The sequence below is a fragment of the Euprymna scolopes genome, chromosome 46 (assembly GCF_053919585.1).
Source record: "Euprymna scolopes isolate OS-2025 chromosome 46, ASM5391958v1, whole genome shotgun sequence".
In the NCBI taxonomy this organism is placed as follows: domain Eukaryota; kingdom Metazoa; phylum Mollusca; class Cephalopoda; order Sepiida; family Sepiolidae; genus Euprymna; species Euprymna scolopes.
In genome coordinates, this window is record NC_136527.1 from 50575567 (window position 1) to 50597641 (window position 22075).

At 34.3% G+C, this 22075-nt stretch overlaps 1 long non-coding RNA gene across 1 annotated transcript; it reads right to left on the reverse strand.

The window, feature by feature from the left end:
* Nucleotides 1–356: 356 nt before the first annotated feature.
* Nucleotides 357–9881, reverse strand: LOC145270555 (uncharacterized). Its single transcript, XR_013865440.1, has 3 exons — nt 9778–9881; nt 6826–7240; nt 357–2323 (listed from the first exon to the last, which is right to left on the reverse strand). It is a non-coding gene; the product is annotated as an uncharacterized LOC145270555 (long non-coding RNA).
* Nucleotides 9882–22075: the final 12194 nt, after the last annotated feature.

Genomic DNA, 22075 nt, shown 5'->3' on the forward strand with positions numbered 1-22075 from the left:
TGAATTGGAAGTTTTAAAAACAGTACACGCTTAAACTCTATAAGAGATACATAGATACTTGCATGTTCTATTCAAGCTCTTTTGTATTCAGTATATTTTGCATGTGAAACAACAAATGTTCCTTTTATACAAATCACTCTTGTACTTGGTTCATCAGGTATATTTGCCAAGTATTTTTATATTTGCCAGGTAATTTTAAAAATTCTTTTGTCTGATTTAAGTTCCTCCTATAATTACTGGAATACAGATTTTCTAAAGATTACAGTTTATTTTCTATGTCGTACATAAAACCCTGGTATTTCGTTATATTTTTGTCACTTTGTTTAACCAAATAATATTTCTTTTTCTATGTCGTGCATACAACATAGGAAGTCGCGATTTCTGAAAAATACTGCAGTGAATAAAGGGGAAATTAAGTTCTAACGTTGATTCTTTCTCCTTGTCTCATTTTATTATGTCAGCTTTAATAATAGCCGTAGGAGTCACAGTCGATGGTGTATATGTCAAACTGTTGTTCCCAGGACTTGCTGCAGCTTTAATTCCTCCATTTTCTAAGCATGTAGCTGTAGGAATCGTAGAGTCATAGTCGATGGTGTATGATATGTCCAACTGTTGTTCCCAGGACTTGCTGCAGCATTCAATATTCAACATTTTATAGATGATGTGGATATATTCACACAATCCATTGTTTTTAACTGTATAGTAGCCATCCTCTAGCAAATGTCAAATGGCTCAAACTAACTTCTCTGTTGCACAAACTACACTTGTCATGCTGAGATCCTTTATCTTATTATGGAAGATCATCAGATATTGTTTCCCATATGTGTTAGCATATGATGCAATAAATATGGCCTCTGTCAAAAGGAACCAGGTACTTCAAAAGAATGTGGTTTGTCTCTTTCCTTTTGATTTTCCTGGGGAGGGGGCATTCTACCGAATGCCAAACATTCTCCCATAATTTTAGTTACTCCAACCAAGAGATCGTTTTTACGATCCTAACCGTCCTTTTAAGTGCTATCATTTGTATTTCATTTGCACTTGGTTCATGGGGTATATTCGCCAGACAGTTTTTGAAATTCTTTTTCATTAGCATGATTGCTTCTATAATGACTGGTATGATTGATACCTTCTTAGGATTTCAGTTTCTTTTCATGTCGTACATACGTCCTTAGTATTTTGGTATTTTCTCCCTCTCTGATCTGTTAGAGCCAGCATCATCAAGGATGCTTATTTCAACTAGGGTTTCCACATTCTCCTTCTAGTCCCATATCACTATGTAAGGCTTCCGTATGTGTTTTCATATGACTTAACAAATTTGACTTCTGTGCAAAAGAAGAACTACAAATTTTACATGAATGTGGCTTGCCTCCTGTATGTGTTTTCATATGATTCAACAAAGTTGACCTCTGTGCAAAAGAGGAGCCACATAATTCACAAAAATATGGTTTCTCTCCCGTATGTTTTCTCATATGAGTCAATAAATTTGTCTTCCATGCAAAAGAAGAACCACATACGTCACAAGTGTGTGGTTTCTCTCCAGTATGTATTTTTACATGACTCAACAAACTTGACTTCCATGCATAGGAAGAACCACAAACTTCACAAGAATGTGGTTTCTCTCCTGTATGTGTTTTCATATGACTCAACAAATTTGACTTCCATGCAAAAGAAAAACCACATACTTCACAAGAATGTGGTTTCTCTCCTGTATGTGTTTTCATATGACTCAACAAACTTGATTTCTCAGCAAAAGAAGAACCACATACTTCACATGAATGTGGTTTCTCTCCCGTATGTATTTTCATATGATTCAACAAATTTGACTTCTGTGCAAATGAATAACTACATATTTCACAAGAATGTTGTTTGTCTCCTGTATGTTTTTTCATATGATTAAACAAATTTGATTTCCGTGCATATGAAGAACCGCATACTTCACAAAGATATGGCTTCTCTCCTGTATGTGTTTTAATATGATACAACAAAGTTGACTTATTTGCAAAAGAAAAACCACATATTTCACAAGAATGTGGTTTCTCTCCTGTATGTGTTTTCATATGATTCAACAAAGTTATCTTCTGTGCAAAAGAAGAACCACATACTTCACAAGAATGTGGTTTCTCTCCCGTATGTGTTTTCATATGAGAAAACAAATGTGACTTCCATGCAAATGAATAACCACATACTTCACAAGAATGAGGTTTGTCTCCCATGTTTGCTTGCATCTAATTCCACAAAAATTTTATGCAATGGATAGTGTGATAGATTCCAATGACGAAATTTCCTTCTGATGCTTTAATGAAGTTGTTTTATTGCACAAATTCTGGAAATATAAAATACATTTTAAAAAATACATTTCATTTCGTGAAATTGGATTTTTTATGTTAATTTTCATATATGAATTTATTATTAATGAAATTCAAAACAAAATGTGTATACTTTTAATCAATACTGGTTGGTTAATTTGGTTCTATTTTCAAATATTTAACTAAATTTTTTTTTACATTCTTTATTTTTAGAGATGAAGATTTATTAATCATTTTATTTTGATTCTTCACTGTTTTCATCTTGGGTGTTATTTTCACAACGTTTCTATATTACCTCCCATCTCATTCAGTTGAACTTGGAATCTTTCTCTTGAACGCACAAATCTATATAAAATTCTGGTGTTTATTTGTTTGTTTAACCAGCATATCGACCTTTTTGAGGGTCAATTAATGCTGTATATATTATTTTAAATTTTTTGATACTTCTGAAGTCTATCAACATTCTTTGGGTCATTTAATACGGTTTCAAATTCTTTTCCAAGTCGATTTTCGCTGGGTATATTCGGGTAATATTTTGGAATAGTTTGTTATTTTATGGCATTTATATTTTATGGTAATGGTTTGCTCTTTTTAGGAAATTTAGAAAAGTTTTGGGGCTTTCTTTTTTGAAGAATTCTTTTAAGTTTGTTGCCTTGTAGTAGTGTTGACGGATGTGTGTGAGGTCATAGCAATCAAGTAAAAGGTGTTTCACTGTATAAGGTTTGTGACATGGTATACTGTTGAGAGGTTCTTCACTTTTTAGTATGTAGAATGAGTTATGTAGGTGTCTCCTATCCGGTTATGTGATAAGGCTACTTTGTTGTAGGATTTTCTGGGATTTTTTAAGTATAATTTGGAAGAGTTTGTTGTTTGGCAATTGTTCCAGTCATCACGAACAACACAAGAACATGCTACTCTCATGTTTTAAACAAAGGGTGCCATTAGATAATTTTAAATCCTATTCTCCATCTCACTGAGGAATGAAACTTCAACGTTCAGGAGTAACTTACAACTGAATTTTACCAAGTACTCTAACCATAGCAGCACAGATTCTAGCAGACAATACGAGTAGGAATTTTAGGAAATTATTTTTTTTAGATGTTATCACTATTTATTACTATATATTATATTTATGCACTGGATTCTAAAGCCAGCTTGATCTTCACCGTTCTTCTCCATCTATAATTTATACTTCATTCCATAAAGACAAAAACGAAAGAAAAAAATATTGTTATGTTGATGTAAATAAAACAAAATAATAAACACAAAAATGGAAAAATAAAAAATAATATGCAAATATCATACTCAAAGGGTAAGTGACCTATGGAATACATTTGACACTGATTTTAAATGTGGTACAATGTTTGTTGTTGGTTATTTTGTTTTATAATTGTATTTTTTGGTTTTAAAAAGAATATATATATATTCTTTTCATATATATATATATATATATGTATACTGATTCTGATTGTTGGACAGTTTCGTTATTATATTTGTTTTGTATTGTAATAATTGTTTTGTTGAATTTTGACAAAAAGAAGAGTTAAATGATGAGAGCGTTGAGACGGAGAGGAAATGTAAAAAAATATATGTGAATAGTTTTGTTGCAAAATAGAGTGGGGAGGGATGTCGTGTGTTGAATATGCACACAAAGCAACACATGACAGCTCATAACAAACGCATAGAACGATGGGGTCTGTTTGTCAGTATTGATGTTGTCAGTGGTAGAAAGGTTAACTATTTGACGCATGCAGCTATTGAAGATGAGCCCACTTGCAAAAAGCAAGTCACATATATAGCCCAGAGAAAAAGGCAAAAGATAAAGAAGTTTACACTCCGCCAGCAATCAACATTGCACATGTGTTGTTCAATCCATACTAGCTAAGAATATCAATAGCAAAATATCTCATAGAATATTGGCCCATTTTAACAGTGATCATATCACTCTACAACTGACTACAATAACCCACAGTGTGTGTCAATTTTTTATTGCATATCCTTAATCGTCTTTTCTCTCTCTTGTTCTTCACATATAGACAAAGCCGTTTTACATATGCAGGTAAAGAAGAGAAGGAATTTTTGTTAGTTTCATATGATTGTAGGGGATTTTTCAGTTGAAATCTTTCATATATGTCAGTTATTGATAAGCTTTTTTTCATGCTACTCTGAGAAATGATGTCCTTTTAGCGACCAATGAAAATAAGGTGCCCTATATCCAAATAGAACTAATAAGCATGTCTCATCTTTGTGACAATCACTAGGAGTTTATCTTCATTGACCTCAAGATGAGGCCGAGGATGAAAATTTACTTGCTTACATCCTCCCAGATGATTATCATAGGTAACATTTGAAACGTATCCAAATTTCATAACAAACACATTTGAAACGTATTCAAATTTCATAACAAACACACGATCTAAAAGTTAGATACACAGGTTCTTTTACTCATAGCCGAAAGAAAAATAAAAGTTCATACAAACAAGAGGGGGATAACAGTTCCTTACTTAATTTCCATGGACACAAGCCTTCTTCAGTCATAACCAGAAGAAAAATAAAAGTCCATAATAATAGCAAAGAGAGAGTAACAGAAGTAGTAATAAATAACAAGAAGAATTAACAATGAAACATACAATCCAACATAAAGAAAAATTAATAATTAATCACAATTATTGAAAAACTAAAATAATCTCATTTTTTAAAACAACTGTCAAAATATCTGGATTAAAGAAATTGCCAGAAGGGTCTTACCAGCTGAAATAAATTATGAAAGAAATTCGAGATATAATACTCAGATTTTCTTTAAATGCTGCATATATAATTCAGCTATCCAAAAACACATGTTCTTGTAATATAATGTGCTTTGTGCTACTGTGAGAAAATCAGCAGCAAATGTAGGATAGCTGACTAGTGAAAATATAAGCAGCTGCCATCTTAGCACATATGCAAATGAAGCAAGTGCGCACATGCTGATGTCACGGGAAGGAGAAGAGAAAAAAGGAAAGCACACGATGAGAAAAAATGTGCTACATGGTCGAAAAAGTAGTAACACACTGAGGAAAATGACACATGCAAAAAGGGCATTTCTGACAGACATGTACAACGTGCAAGTGATATATTTTAACATAGTCAAGGGCGTTGTTGGAAATCACTGGATTAAATGCTTGTGTATCCACCTAAAATAATCATATTTTATGTATTTCCTTCTAAATTTGTTCCTACAATGGTATCAGATTATGTGCAGGTGCGAGTTTTTTTTAAAATGCATGGTTTGAGTACAAGAGCTTCATTACATACTCTCATCTCTATAACTGATCAGTAAGATTCGAAACCAAAATGCTAGTGACTTTGAATATTTGGTGTGTAAGCTGTGCAGATTACTGCTAGAAGTTAACTCCCTTTCTAGCTTACCAAATAAAAGGCCATTTCTTATTAAAGCCCCATTAATAATAATTCCAATCTTTTCATCTATCACAGTTAATGTCCCACAAAATACAAAATAGTTTAATTTTATGTCGTCTTCACTTTTCAAAACAGAATTAAAGTTTAAGTGTACGATCACAATCCAGTAAGTAAATATTCATCAAATGTTATTTTTACAATGTTTGCATAATAAATAACACTAAAGATGAGAACAGTAGTCTTAATAATCTAAATAACACAAAGAATCATTCCTCATCTAAAAACTTCAGAAACGTAATATTGTAATTTGTTTAAGAATCATGATGATTTTTTAAGGTTTGTTGCTTCGTTTAATGTCTATGATCTCCCCCCCCCTGCAATCCTTTACAATGACGACTTTAAAAATTTTTTTTTAAAGTGCTAAAAAAGAATATGTATTTAGAAAAATGATGCAGAGAAATAGTTTTCATGATATTAAAAATTTACTTTTTCAAAGAGTGAAGGATCATATTTAAATATGAATTAAACGTAAATGAGCACCCACTTTATGGCCACCTAGGGAAGGAGTAAATTTTTGCCATTGTTTTTGGGCGAAAAATATTTTTCATTTTGTTTTCTGATTTCCTCTTTTAATAAAGACACAAGGATATTTAAAAAAAATAAAGTATAATCTATATAAAAACACGTGTAATTCATTATGTTATCAGTAGTGACCATTTTTGTATATGCAAATGCGCACATATGCAACAAACAAGTAGTTTTCCAAATATTAATCAATGTAATTCCTTATTTTATCGGTGGTGGCCAATTCTGTATCTGCAAGTGCATACTTAATTGGCCACCACTGATAACAAACAATTACATGTTTTTAATATCCAGACACTTACTTGTTTGCAGCAAATTTAAATGCGATATTCGTTTTCAGCATACCCGAAAACCCATAGAAGTTGTGATATTAAAGATGATTGTTAAGGTGAAAAATAAATAAAAATTAAACAAAACGGCTTTCAGGCAGGCAAAAAAAACAAATAAAAAAAATTATCACCATGTGGCCAGAAAGTGGGTTCTTATTTTACATTAAATTTATATAGAAAATGTGAGAAAAAAAAGTTAAACTCACCTGACTTGAGGAGGTTGATGATCGGACTAAAAACCGGTGACGTTTGACTCGTGCTTATATCTACTGCTGCTGCTTCTGATGGAAGCGTTTGCATATGAATGACTGTTACTAACTATTTAAAGGATTGAGGCAGGATCTGCTTAGATGACGGAAACTTTCAGTGGACGTTATTCATTACCGATAATAAGAGTACAGATGCACCGGTTGGTCTCCTAGCTTCGTGTTTCTTGACTCCTGATCAGAGCTGGGCATCGCGATCTTGCATACTTTCTATTGGTGTTGGAGAATTTTCGACAAAAACTGATTCCCACTTTTTGAAAAAGTAATTTCCTCATATCATGAAAAATAATTTTCTGCGTCACTTTGGAAGTATATATTCGATTTTAGCACATCCGAAAAACTATAAAATAATCTGCTGAAAAAAATGAAAAAACAAAAGATAAAACTTTTTATTTTAAACTTGTGAAACAGTTAAAAAGATATAAAATTTACAAAATTAGTTTTTTTTTGTAAACGACGAAAAGTTGTTTTTTATGTTTAAATCAATATTAAAAACAAAAAACAATCGACATCAAAACGTTTTCAACGATAAATCTACATTTTCATTAGGATTATTCATTTAGTAAAAGTAGTTATCTCCCTTACATTTTTAACGTATTCTGCAAATCTGCAAAAATCGATACTAATTTCATGTTTTACGTTTTTCAAAAAAAATTCATGTTTTACGTTTTGGATTATAATCTGCTTTCGAGTAACTTTATCTGCTTTTATAAAGGGAAGGATTTTTCAAATGTAATTGACTTTACAAGCTCAGGTTAACATTCAAGATGGCGAACGGAAGAGCATGTTCGCAGAAAATAAAATTAAAGAGGAAAATTTAAAAAAATTATTTCAAAATAGAGCTGATCTATTTGGTGAATATCACGGATAAAATCTGTATTACTTTATTAAATATTTTAATATTTACATGAGAGATAACAGATTACAAGCTTAATATTTATTACTTCTCTAATTCATTGCATGGTACATGCAATTTAATGGCGGAAACTGATAGGTGAACATAGTTTAGAAAGCCAACTTGTCATATTTTTATGAATTTCCGATTATTTCTTCACTGTGTTTTGAAAGATTAAAGTCTAAAGTTAATCTCTATATTAGAAAAAAATACACACGAAAAAAGTTTATAATTAAAACTGTTTTCATGGCGGTTTCAAAGATAATTAGTAAAGTCTTAAGATATTGAATTTAAAAAAAGATAGTTGTATTAGCCCCTTCCCTCGAAGCGAGATTTTAGTAACAGATCTAGCTTTGCACAATAAAAACAAGAGACAACACGTCACAGATAAGTCTTACGGAAGCCCCAAAATGTAAGAAAGTCTATTTTATTTTATATCTAGTTGGGAGGGGAGTGCCCGGCTTTTCCCAGTCATTAAATATGCTAAAATATGATATTTTAAATTTGTTCAGATTTCGTATATATGATTATAGAGTCGTGATATCAAAATTAATAAAAAACGTGTTTGGGTGTCATCAGCTAGAATCGAAACCAAAATCAAAAACTGTAACATTCAAAGCTGGTGATGTTACCACTGTACAAACATAACATGTATATGAACTGATTAAAAATAAACGAAGATGAATTTACAAAATGTATAATATTTTTTTAAATTTTGACCCTATAGAACTCATGAAAGTTGTGCCAATTTGTAAAAAACTGACCGTGGAATCACTAACTTCTACATGTGTGACTCTGTTTACCCATTCATAATCGGGATCTATCAATTTTTAAGACCGACATTGCAGGTGCAGGAATAACTTGAAGTCGAAAGCAGTAAAGTATCTGCAGGACCGTTAAAGGTAAATTTAACAAGATCACCGATTAATAGAAGGTTTCCACCAAGGCACATCCTCACATACATAAAATAAAAATATAGAAATAACTCCGGACAAACAACTTGAAATCACTGTATTAAGATGAAATAACATTTATTTACGTGTTAGAAATATTAATTCAAATCGTTCAAACGTAATTGTTTTCTTGTCCTGAGTGTTCATTATGCAGGATGAGGATCTCGTGAGAATAGCATGAAGTTTAAGATTACTGTTTTTTATGAACAGAGTGTCACACTGTCACACGTGGCTTGAAATGAATGTGAATATTTTCTTAGAAAAAAAGTCATTACACCATGTAAGCAAAATTTTGTGATAATTTTCATCATTAAAACCACATTAAATATTTTTAATATTATTTTCTTGTGAAAACATTGAATGAATACTGCTTATCTTAATGTTCCTGAAATATAAAAAATATTTTTAATTTTTAACATCTACAATGTTTTATTTTTATATAAAAAAGCAAATAGAAATTCATGCGTTATTTCTTATTTAAAAAATAATAATTTGTGATTTTAGTCATCATATCGGAGTCACTGGACACATGTATCCATAAAAATAAAACTGAGTCTTCAAAGAAAAAGAAATAATAAAATCCATTCAATAATTGATATTTTAAAGTTTATTATCAATTTTCATATTAATTACATAAAATGACAAAAAAAATAAATAAATAATAATAAAATAATCCACGATAAAATATTTAGTTTCAAATACAAATAACGACCAATTAAACGCCATTTTATTTACTGGATATTTTTCCGGAAGATAATAACTCCCCTAATAAGTTCGATTTTTTAATACTTTTAATCCTTTTAATTAACACACGCATATTGAGTAAATATTGGTAAAATAAACTGAAAGAAACAAAATTTAAAAAACAAAAAACACAAAAAAAAACGAGAAATTATAAAGGCTGAATGCATAAGGAAATGAACAACACAGCTATGGGTAAAGAAAATAAACAAAGTTCGCAATTAAGATGAAATAATAGTAAAAAAAAATAACAATAAAAGTATTTAAAGTGTCTTTAAGAAGGAAATATATAATGTTTCTTACCGGAAGTTGCTCAAAACGACGAAGGACAACAGAAGATTAAAGACAGCGACATATGGGACTAGAACAATTAGGGAATAACACACCGATCAACCTGCCGGTGTCGAGTCAGAGGAAACTCTAAAGAAAAATGTCCCGCCAAGGGAGATAACTGTTAAATGGACATAATGCATGGAAAATAGACAACTAGAAAACAACTTTTATAATTATTGTAATTTGTTTATATTTTTAAAAATATGTTTTTTAATTGAAAAGACGGTTTAAAAGTTAAACACGGAACTTAACACTACTGTTTTGTCAAGTAAACTACTTTTAATTTATTCGATTTCGAAATTTATTTTCACTTAAAAATATCCGTGTATTTATGTTTATATATTAGTAGGCACCGCTAAAAATCGCCGAAAAATGAAGTTGTTGTTGTTTTTTAAAACGAAATTACATTTATTAAAAACCATGATTTCTGAGTAACTTTTTTTTTTCCAGAAAGATAAAACTCTGAATTTTATCATATATAAAGCTGAATAATGTAAAACTTTTTCTACTATTTTTAATTAAATTTTAAATGTTAAAATTTCCCAAAAAGTTAACAATTGACATTTTTTTGTCTTGCACAAAAAGCATGTATAAATATAAAAAAAAGAAAAAAAGAAGGTTTTTGAAAGAATTAAGTTGTTTATTTTTAGTCTAACTAAGATTTAGGGTGATTTTCTATGAATATATGCAAAAATATTGTAATATAAGTACCTGGATTTCAAATAATTCCACTTATTCATATAGGCAACCAGTTACTTCGCGTCCATATAGAGTCCAGATCGAGAATATTTACGTTTGTGTTTAATAAAAAGCAAACTATGGAAGACCAAACAGGCCAAATAAAACTTATTTTTCAGTGACGAAAATTTCAATGTATTATTAACGCTGAGGCTGGCCAGTACCAGATGGGTGACCATTTTGATGAGTTTGGTTTTTAATGTGTATGTGTGGGGGTAGGCTCCCAAAAATGGGGGGGGTAAAGCAGAATAAAAATTAAAATTGACCCATTCTAGAAAGATTTCTCCTTCATTGAACGAGGAAGAACTGTAGGGTTTCTTGACTACATAAGCAACCCCGAGGCTGGCCAGTACCAGATGGGTGACCATTTTGATGAGTTTGGTTTTTAATGTGTATGTGTGTTTGGGGTCAAAGCAGAATAAAAATTAAACTAAACTACATAAGCAACCCTGAGGCTAGCCAGTACCAGATGGGTGACCATTTTGATGAGTTTGCTTTTTAATGTGTACGCGTGTGGGGGGCTCAGGCTCCCCAAAATGGGGGGGGGATTTAAAACAGAATAAAAACTAAACTACATAAGCAACCCTGAGGCTGGCCAGTACCAGATGGGTGACCATTTTGATGAGTATGGTTTTTAATGTATACGTGTGGGGGTTAGGCTCCTAAAAATGTGGGAGGGGGGTAAAGCAGAATAAAAATTAAAATTGACCCAGTCTAGAAAGATTTCTCCTTCATTGAACGAGGAAGAACTGTAGGGTTTTTTGACTACATAAGCAACCCCGAGGCTGGCCAGTACCAGATGGGTGACCATTTTGATGAGTTTGGTTTTTATGTGTATGTGTGTTTGGGGTCAGGCTCCCCCAAATGGGGGGGGGGAATTCAAAGCAGAATAAAAATTAAACTAAACTACATAAGCAACCCTGAGGCTGGCCAGTACCAGATGGGTGACCATTTTGATGAGTTTGCTTCTTAATGTGTACGCGTGTGGGGGGCTCAGGCTCCCCAAAATGGGGGGGGCTTCTTTCTGACAGGTTTTTCAAGAGATTCACGCATAATTCACAATTTTAAGTGTGATATCGAGTCATAACACACCCGAAAACCAATTTAAATCAACTTTAGAAAAACAAGTGCTCACTGCTCCGTTGGACAACATCGGCAATTTGACAATAATTTATTCTAAGCTTCCTTTTGTGTAATTTTGACACTGCAAGTGTACGGGTCATACAAAATAATAACTTTATTTAGAATGCCATTCTTAACATGGGGGGTGTTCAACTATTCTGCGCTTTCACCTAAGGTTTAACCATTCTTTTACAGTGCAGATTTTTCGCAGTATAAAAAAAGTACTGTTTCTAGTTTAAAATTAATTTTTCACTATAAAGTTTCGTTTATAGCAGACGGACGAACAAATATCCGCTATAGTTTCGGTAAAATAAAAATAACCACGTGTAATAATAAAAATAAATTTTTATTTACCATCCATAATTTTGTCTCGCAATGAAAAGAGAAACGTCTCGTTTCTATGTGAGTGTTGACCAACATAAATTGTACTGATTCACGCTTGCACCGGTTTTGGCAGTCATGGAGATTCAACAAAATTATTTCAGCGCGTATGGTCCACCGTAGTTGAAAGGCGGCAAACGTTATCAAATGGGATCGAAAAACTGATGATATTTTTTAACACAAAGGGCACAATATCTATCGATTTTATTTTTGTATCGATTCTTCAAATTCCCTGTTTAATAATGGTCATGCATTATTCGGCTCGCTAAAAAAAATTTATTAATTTATTTATCAAATATTTTAAACTGGCTTTTTTCGTATTAATATTTAAAAAGATTTTTTTTTTTTTTTGCTTAGCTTAAATGAATTATTTTACTTAACATATTCACCGAATTTCACACTCCAAAAGTCAAAAGCGGAATAATTAAACACAATCAAAGTTCTGATATTCAGACGCCAAAATAAGGTATGTAAACAAGTGTTTTTTTTTTTTTTTTTTTTAATCTATAATCCTGTCCCTTACAACAACGGAATATGTTTTGTTTAGTTTCAGATGATTATTTTAAGCATATTTGTTCCCACTTCAAAACAGGGGGGGGTAAGCAAAAAAAATATATATATAAATATCGTTTATGAAAAATAAGTACACTGTTATAAAGTTCATTCTTCTCTTAATAATCGCTGAAAATTTCGTATTGATTGGATAATTACCTGATTTTTGGTAGATTTTTAAAAAGACGGTCCGTCAAAAAGTACTTACCTGCCCCCCCCCTCAGTTTTGGCGGTGCCTATATATTAGGTACGAGCAAAATGGGCGGATAAAGATAGAGGGACCTAGTTTTGCTTTCATACATTCATGTGCTCTGTCTCTGTTTTAGCGTCATTGTCTTTGTTGGAACACTTGGATTCGAAATGTTCCTTCTCATTGCATGCATGGCACAATTTGCCATGGGTTGGGCATCTGTTGCGCTTTGGCACGTGTGCGTAGCCGCAGAATAGGCATTCTCTTTTGGAGCCGGGTTCCCTCATTTGACTGGTTTCATATACCCTCACCTGGGTTGTATCTTCAGTCAATCAACAAGCAAAAATCACTGCTCACACAAATTCTTTCAACTGACTTTGCTGTTTCTCAAACTTCAAATGATTTCTCCATCCTTTCCCACCCACAAGTGACCTGTTTTTATGAGGCACGCGCACGTGATTCCGCGAGACTTCGTTCACTACAAAACGTCACAGCCACCATGATGGACTCTTTCTTTCTTTCTCGATGCGTGCGATTCACAGGACAGACAGACACAAGGACGTTTGTACGGTAAACCATTTTCCCCACACCTACTCCACAAACCAATGACATGAACTATCAAAAAAACAAAACAAAACACACACACACACACACACACACACACACACACACACACACATATACACAATGAACTAAACAGGGAGGTAATTGTTGTAGTAATGCACTAAACCAATTACCTCCCTTTTGTGTAGACCCGGATGTAACCTTACCGGCCTAGCTTTCATGCTCAATAAACGTCAATTTAATAGCTCCTCTGTCGACTCTATTTCCTATAAATAGCACCCCAATAATTAACACTTCAAGTAGTAATTTTAAATGTGAGGATGGAACCTTTACTTAAATAGAAGACCCCCCCCAAAGACTAATAAAAATAAAAAATAAAGGAAAACAAAATCAAATTTAATTTCGATAAAAAAATATAAAATAAAATAAAGCTGTGTTTTCATTTCGATAATAAAAAAAAAAAACTGTGACAAATGGGGGGGGGGGCGAAACGTTTCGATTCATATTTACATTTCCGGTGTTCGATGTTTTGCTGTCTTAATTGGAATTGAGCTGAACTACACCCATGGTAAGTAACCAGTCAAGATTATCGATTAACTTTAAGCTTTAAAACACGATGAAAAAAATAATCGATTAAAAAATATAATAAGCTTTCAAAACTATGTTCACCAATCAGTTTCCCCCATTAAATTGCACGTGCAACGAATTAGAAAATTAACACGATAAAAAAAAATAGGAAATCTATAAAAAAAATTTGATAAACTATTGTTCACCAATATCTTCATTGTTAATGTGTTTGGTAAACTGCACAAGCATTAACTTTAGTCTTAAATGTTTCAAACAAAATAAAAAAATTTAAATATCAGGAATCTAAAATACATAAATAAATTTTTTAAAAATACGAAAAGGCGGCTTTAAAAACTATCAGTTTCCACCATTAAATTGCACGTGCAACGAATTAGAGAATTAATAAAGATGAAACTTGTAATCTGTTCTCTCTCATGTAAATATTAAAATGTTGAATAAAATAATATTAATTTTAGATCGGCTCTATTTCGAAATGATTTCTTTTTTATTTTTCCTTTTCAATTTTGTTTTCTGCGAACTTGCTCTTCCGTTCGTCATCTTGAATGTTAAGTTGAGCTTGTAAAGTCAATCGCATTTGAAAAATCGTTTGCTTTATAAAAGCAGATAAAGTTAATCGAAAGCAGATTATAAAACAAAAACGTAAGTATTACTACATGGCGCATGTGTATTTTTTATTTTCACCTTTTTTCATTTTTTCATCGGATTATTATCGAATGTTCACTAATCTATCAGATTTTGTTTTCAATACTGACTTAAGCATAAAAAAAAACTGTCAATACGTAATTCTTTATGTTATCAGTGGTGGCCAATTTTGTATGCGTTTTCACGTACAGAATTGATAACATTTTTCTTGATTTTTGTTTTTTAATGTCCCTGTGTCTTTATTGAACAAGACTTCAGAAAAAAAAAACAACAAAAAAATTAAAAATGCCCGCCTTACTTGGTGGCCATAAAGTGGGTGTTCATTTTACATTAAATTTCTAATGAAAAGTTATCCCCCACTTTTTGAAAAAGTAATTTTTTTATGCCATGAAAACTATTTTCTGCGCCACTTTTAAAGTATATATTCGTTTTCAGAACTCCTGAAAACTCTAAAAATTTGTCATTGTAAAGATTTTTTGGAGGATTGGAAAGATTTTAGACGTGGACACAAACAACTTATTTATTTAAAGTAGAAGATGGTCATACACTTTTTGAAGACATTTATGTTTGATTAAAAAAAAATTTATTTACTTTTTTTTCTTGCAAGTCCAATATTTCGCTAATAAATAGCCTCTTCAGAGTAGGTAGTCCGGTCCATGTTTTTTTTTCTTTTTCTTCATTTTGGTGTTATGATGGAGGCAATGCCTCGGAATAGAAGAAAGGAGAAATGTACGGCTGTTTCAGTGGGTCCATGTGTGTTATGCTCCAGTTTCGAGCGGGAATTTAAAGTAGATGTAATGTGCATCCAGGAGACAAGCGCCCGCGTGTTTGTGTGTTGTGTGGGTGCGTAAGAGAGACGGACAAAAAGGAAAGACTTACCTCGGGGCCGGCTTGGCGTCGCCGACCGAAAATAGAAAAAGAAAGATCAAGATGGCGGCCGCCGTCTTTTGTAAAGGATTATATCTCGCAAAGTCACATGAATTCTTGCAATATGCAAATTTAGCCAGCCTGTAACGGCCATAAAAGCGGGTGATTGAAAGACGTTGGGAGAGCGATGATTGACTTGGTTGGGAATCGTGTTGCTGTTGCTTCTCGTGCCGTGTGGGTGTGAGTATATCTTACTGTTGTTGGGATCGTTCTGAGTAACCGATTGTTGGGTCCGTTCTGAGTAACCATTCGTGTCCGTCTAGGTTCCTTGCTAGTTGGATTCGGTGCAGAACCAGTGTTTACTGGTTATTGAATTACTTTACGTTGCTGCAACGTTACACATCTACAGAGGGCGCAGTACTTTTAAAGGATTTTCCTTATACATCTACAGAGGGCGCAGTAATTTTAAAGGACTTTCCTTACACATTTCCTACAAGCTATCTCGACTATTTGCCCTCTAGGACTATGACCGAGTCGAAATTCGACTTAAAGCTCATACCTGAGTTTGACGGGTCCACGTCCATTGTCGACTGGGTTGAAAGGGGCGAGCTGATGTATGCGCCAGCAAGTTGAGGGAATGGTGTCAGAAAGGCATTAATGTCTCAATATTGGATTTGCAAAAAACCTATTTACAGGTGCGAGTTGATGAGATGTTGTGGCCATTCCAGACAGTTTGGTTCCAGGGGCAGAGGCACTGCCTTACACGCCTCGGCTTTGGCCTAAATGTGGCACCACAGATTATGAAGACTTGTCAACACAGTATTGTCACAAGAAAAGCCCAGGAGGGACTCAACGTCAGCTTACATTGATGACGTATATGTCAATGAAAATGTACAGTCTGCATCGTGTGTCAAAGAAAAGTTGGCTCAGTTTGGTCTGGAATGCAAGAATCCCGAATATTTGAGGGAAGGAGCACATGTATTGGGATTGGATGTTTATGAGGAAGATGGCACCCTACAATGGAGGTGTGGCAGCGAAATTCCAAGCATCCCCAACATCGTTACAAGGCGGACCATTTTTTTCTTGGTGTGGAAAACTTGTTGGTCACCTACCAGCCTGTGGCTGGCTCCGCGCAGCTGTTGGTGTAATTAAACGCAGAGCAAATTTAACAACCACAGGTTGGGATGACATATCCGATGATGTCCTACTAACTCTGATGATTAAAGAGACACTGGAGAGAGTGAACAAGAACCCTGCCTGTGGGCGGTGGTGTGTTAACGGAGACAACGTAGGTGTGAGGGTTGATGCCAGTTTTTTGGCGTTGGGAGTATCGTTGGAGCAAGGAGGAAACGTGTTCGAGGATGCATGTTGACTGCGGCCCGTAACAGATTCTCAGCATATTAACCTGGCAGAGCTGGACGCCGTTGTAAAGGGGATAAATCTGGCCCTGCAGTGGCAGTCTAAGAAGTTGACCTTGTACACAGATTCTCTCTGTGTCTACCACTGGGTATCTGACACACTTTCAGGATGGACACGAATCCGTACCAAGGCAGCAAGCGAAATGTTAATACGGAGAAGGCTAGACACGCTAAAAAACCTGGTATCTGAGTATGGGCTATCACTGAGCATCACTCTGGTGCCATCACATTGTAATCGTGCTGACCAACTGACCCGAGTACCTCACAAATGGTATGAAGCCGCAAAGATGGGAATGGAGATTACTGCTCGATCTTGTGCAGTTGCAATCGACCCATGTCAAATACAAAAAATTCATGCACAGAGCGGACATCCGGGTATCAAGAGGACCCTTTATTTTGTGAGGCACGTATACCCAGCAGTGACCAAGATGGATGTCAGACAGATCATCAGAAATTGTTAAGCTTGCCAGTCTATTGATCCGGAACCAGAGCAATGGCGGAAGGGTCGATTGGAAGTTGAGGGTGTGTGGCAGCAGCTGGCCATGGATATCACCCATTACAGTGGCAAGTCCTTTCTAACTCTCATTGATTGCGGGCCTACGAGATTTGCGGTGTGGCGGCAGATGACCAGACAGGATCCGGCAAATGTTGTTCGCCACCTATCATCCATTTTTTCTGAGCGAGGTGCGCCGGAAGAGCTCCTGACTGACAATGATGCAGCGTTTTGTAGCCAGCAAGTCCGGCAGTTGTTAGATGAGTGGGGCGTCCGACTATGGTTGCAATGTGTGCATGTGCCGTCAGGAAATGGCATTGCTGAAAGAAGCGATCACAGCATCAAGAGAATTGCTGCCAGGAAGCGATGTACTATTACGGAAGACACATATTGGTATAACATTACGCCAAAGGACGGGACATCTCCTTCAACCGCACATGCGAATGCTATTTACACATACCGAGTCAGAGTGAAGGGAATCAACACTACGCAGCCAGCCAACAAGGGAACATATAACAGATATGATGAGGGAGATCCAGTGTGGGTGCGGCCTCCCAGGAAATCGGTGCACTGACAAGTTTAAACGAGGACAAATATCTGGAGTGATTAACCAACAGTCTGTGTTGGTCGATGGAACCCCACGACATGTGTGAGATCTTCGCCCAGCTACCAAGGCACGTCACGCAACTACCGAAGAAAGCAGTGAAGCATCCAGTGATGAGTTGCCGATACATGAATTCAGTGAGCCCCCTCCAGAGACTGATAGTGATACTTCGTCTGATGAGGCGGAACCAGATCCAGAGCCGAATCTGAAACAGTGAATGTACCTCTTCGCAGGAGCACATGCACTAAAAGGCCACCCCACAGTGCTCTCTATGTGATCATCAGATAAGGGGGGAGTGTAATGTGCATACAGGAGACAAGCGCCTGCGTGTTTGTGTGTTATGTGGGTGCGTAAGAGAGACGGACGAAAAGGAAAGACTTACCTCGTGGCCGGCTCGGCATCGCCGACTGAAAATAGACAAAGAAAGATCAAGATGGCTGCCGCCGTCTTTTGTAAAAAATGATATCTCGAAAAGTCACATGAATTCTCGCAATATGTAAATTTAGCTGGCCTGCAACGGCCATAAAAGCGGGTGATTGAAAGACATTGGGAGAGCGATGATTGACTTGGTCGGGAATCGTGTTGCTGTTGCTTCTCGTGCTGTGTGGGTGTGAGCATATCTTACGGTTGTTGGGATCGTTCTGAGTAACCAATTGTTGGGTCCGTTCTGAGTAACCGTTTGCGTCCATCCAGGTGCCTTGCTAGTTGGATTCGGTGCAGAACCAGTGTTTACTGGTTATTGAATTACTTTACGTTTCTGCAACTTAACACATCTACAGAGGACACAGTACTTTTAAAGGATTTTCCTTACACATCTACAGAGGGCGCAGTAATTTTAAAGGACTTTCCTTACACATTTTCTACAGAAGATGGTCACACACTTTGAAGACACTTATGTTTGAATAAAATTTAAATGAGAAATTTGAAAACTTTGAAGTGTCGGATATCTATTTTCTATTTTGGTGGACATTAACTGTGATAGATGAAAAGGTTCGAGTTAATATTAATGGGGCTTTTATAAGTGGATGTCCTAAATTTTTGTAGGTAAAATTGTAACTGACTTGGATAGCATGTGTGTTTACTTCAAAGAGTTGCTAGTATAACAAAAAAATAAAGGAAAGAAAAGTTAAAATGGCAAAACTGTTGGTTTCATTGTTGATGGTCAATTGTGCAATGCAGACTGTCGCCATTTCTATGCCAATGAAACAGGAAAATGAGTTAGTGCCAAGAACTGAAAAGGAAGAGAGAATTTCCAATGTGTAATCGTCTTATGAATGTTGTCACGTGCTTAGCTTGCTTGAGAAAAGGCCTTTTAATGTGTAAGCTAGAAGGGAAGTTGATTGCTAGTAGCAATGAGCACAGCTTATAAATCAAAAATTCAAAATCTAAAACCGTGAGGTGTCGGTGCTGCTTCTATAGAAATAATATGCTGCTGTTGGGTTATGGCTCAGTAATAGAGCAACTAGCACAGTCATTGGAATCTTGGTTTCGAATTTCACTGATCATTTATAGAGATGAGAGTATGTATGTGGCTCTTACACTCGAACAGCGTTATTACATTTCAAAACCTCAGACCCACACATTGTCTGGTACCATCGCAGGACCCCCCCCCCCCAAAAGGAAGGACATTAAAATACGACTCTGCATTTTATAAGTGGATACAAAAGAATTTATTCCAGTAATTTCCAACAACACACTTTACTGTGTTTCAAAATATCACTTTGGTGTCGAACATGTTTCTCAGAAATGCCCTTTCATACATGTGGCTTTTTCATCACCTTCCTTTCCATTTTTTCGACCATGCAGATGAGTCACATTTTTTAATTTGCATATTTGCTAAGATGATTGCTGCTTATATTTTCACTGATTTTCTCACCATATTCCATGCAGGTTATATTACAAGAACATTTGTTTGTGGATAGTTAAATTATATATGCAGCATTTAAATGAAATTTGATTATTATATCTCTTGTTTTTTTCATAATTTATTTCAGCTGCTAAGACCCTTCTGGAAAGTTGTTTAATCCAGGGATGTTGAAAGTTGTTTTAAAAAAACTGAGATTATTTCAGTTTTTCAATAAGTGAGATTAATTGGTGTTGGATTGTAAGTTTCATTGTTAATTTTTGATATGTATTACTATTGCTGTTACTCCCTCTTTGCTATTCTTATGGACTTTTATTTTTCCTCCGGTTATGACTGAAGGTAGCCTTGTGTCCATTGTTATTTCTATGAACTTTTATTTTTCTGTCAACTATGAGTACCCATAGCCAACAGAAAAATAAAAGAACCTGTGTATCGTTTAGATCCCTAGCCATTTATTTGTTATGAAATTTGGATACGTCTTAAATGTTATCTATGATAATCATCTGGGAGGATGTAAGCAAGTAAACTTTTTATCACTTTCCTCAGTTTGAGGTCAAAGAAGATAAACTCTTAGTAAATGTCACAAGGAGGAGACGTGCTTGTTAGTTCTATTTGGATATAATGCTTCTTACTTTCATCGGTCGCTAAAAAGACATAATTTCTCATAGTAACATATTTGCTGACATATGTGAAAGATTTCAACTACAAAATCATCCAAATGGTTTTCCCTCCGAAAAGATCTCCTCAAATCATATGAGAAATTCCTTCTCTTCCTCCCCTCTAGTTCTCTTTCGATATAAGCAACCTTATTTCAACTCCTCCCTCTTTCCACAGCCAACGTTACGTCTACGTATGAAAAGGAACATAAGATAGAAGAGAAAATTAAGAAAAAATGCAAATTTAACAATTTTCCTGACCATGCAGTTGGTCAACCATCTTGCAATCGTGTTACTAACTGAACGTCCTGGAACCTTGATGATTGCTCCTAGCGGTAAGATTATGGTTGGAGTCTAAGGGTATATGAAATGTGCTATGTGATCACTGTTTAAAGGCGCCAATATTCTATGAGATATGTTATTGATATTCTTAACCGATTCAATAATGTACAACGCTTAAAATATAATTTCATGCATATATTTTTTTTTCGTTTTGCATTTTCTTTTTCTTTACTTTTTTATAACCATATTCATTTACATCAACATTACCATATTAATCTACATCAAAATAACCATATTCATCTACATCAACATAACCATATTCATTTACATCAAAATAACCATATTCATCTACATAAACATAACCGTATTTATCTACATCAACATAACCATATTCATCTACATCAACATAACCATATTCATCTACATCAACATAACCATATTCATCTACATCAAAATAACCATATTCATTTACATCAAAATAACCATATTCATCTACATCAACATAATCATATTAATCTGCATCAACATAACCATATTAATTTACATCAACATAACCATATTCATCTACATCAACATAACCATATTCATCTACATAAAAATAACCATATTCATTTACATCAAAATAACCATATTCATCTGCATCAACATAACCATATTCATCTACATCAAAATAACCATATTCATTTACATCAACATAACCATATTCATTTACATCAAAATAACCATATTCATCTACATCAAGATAATCATATTCATCTGCATCAACATTACCATATTCATTTACATCAACATAACCATATTCATCTACATCAACATAACCATATTCATCTACATAAAAATAACCATATTCATTTACATCAAAATAACCATATTCATCTGCATCAACATAACCATATTCATCTACATAAACATAACCGTATTCATCTACATCAACATAACCATATTCATCTACATCAACATAACCATATTCATCTACATCAACATAACCATATTCATCTACATCAAAATAACCATATTCATTTACATCAACATAACCATATTAATCTACATCAACATAACCATATTCATTTACATCAAAATAACCATATTCATTTACATCAACATAACCATATTCATCTACATCAACATAACCATATTCATTTACATCAACATAACCATATTCATTTACATCAACATAAGCATATTAATTTACATCAACATAACCATATTCATCTACATCAACATAACCATATTCATTTACATCAAAATAACTATATTCATCTACATCAACATAACCATATTCATCTACATCAACATAACCATATTCA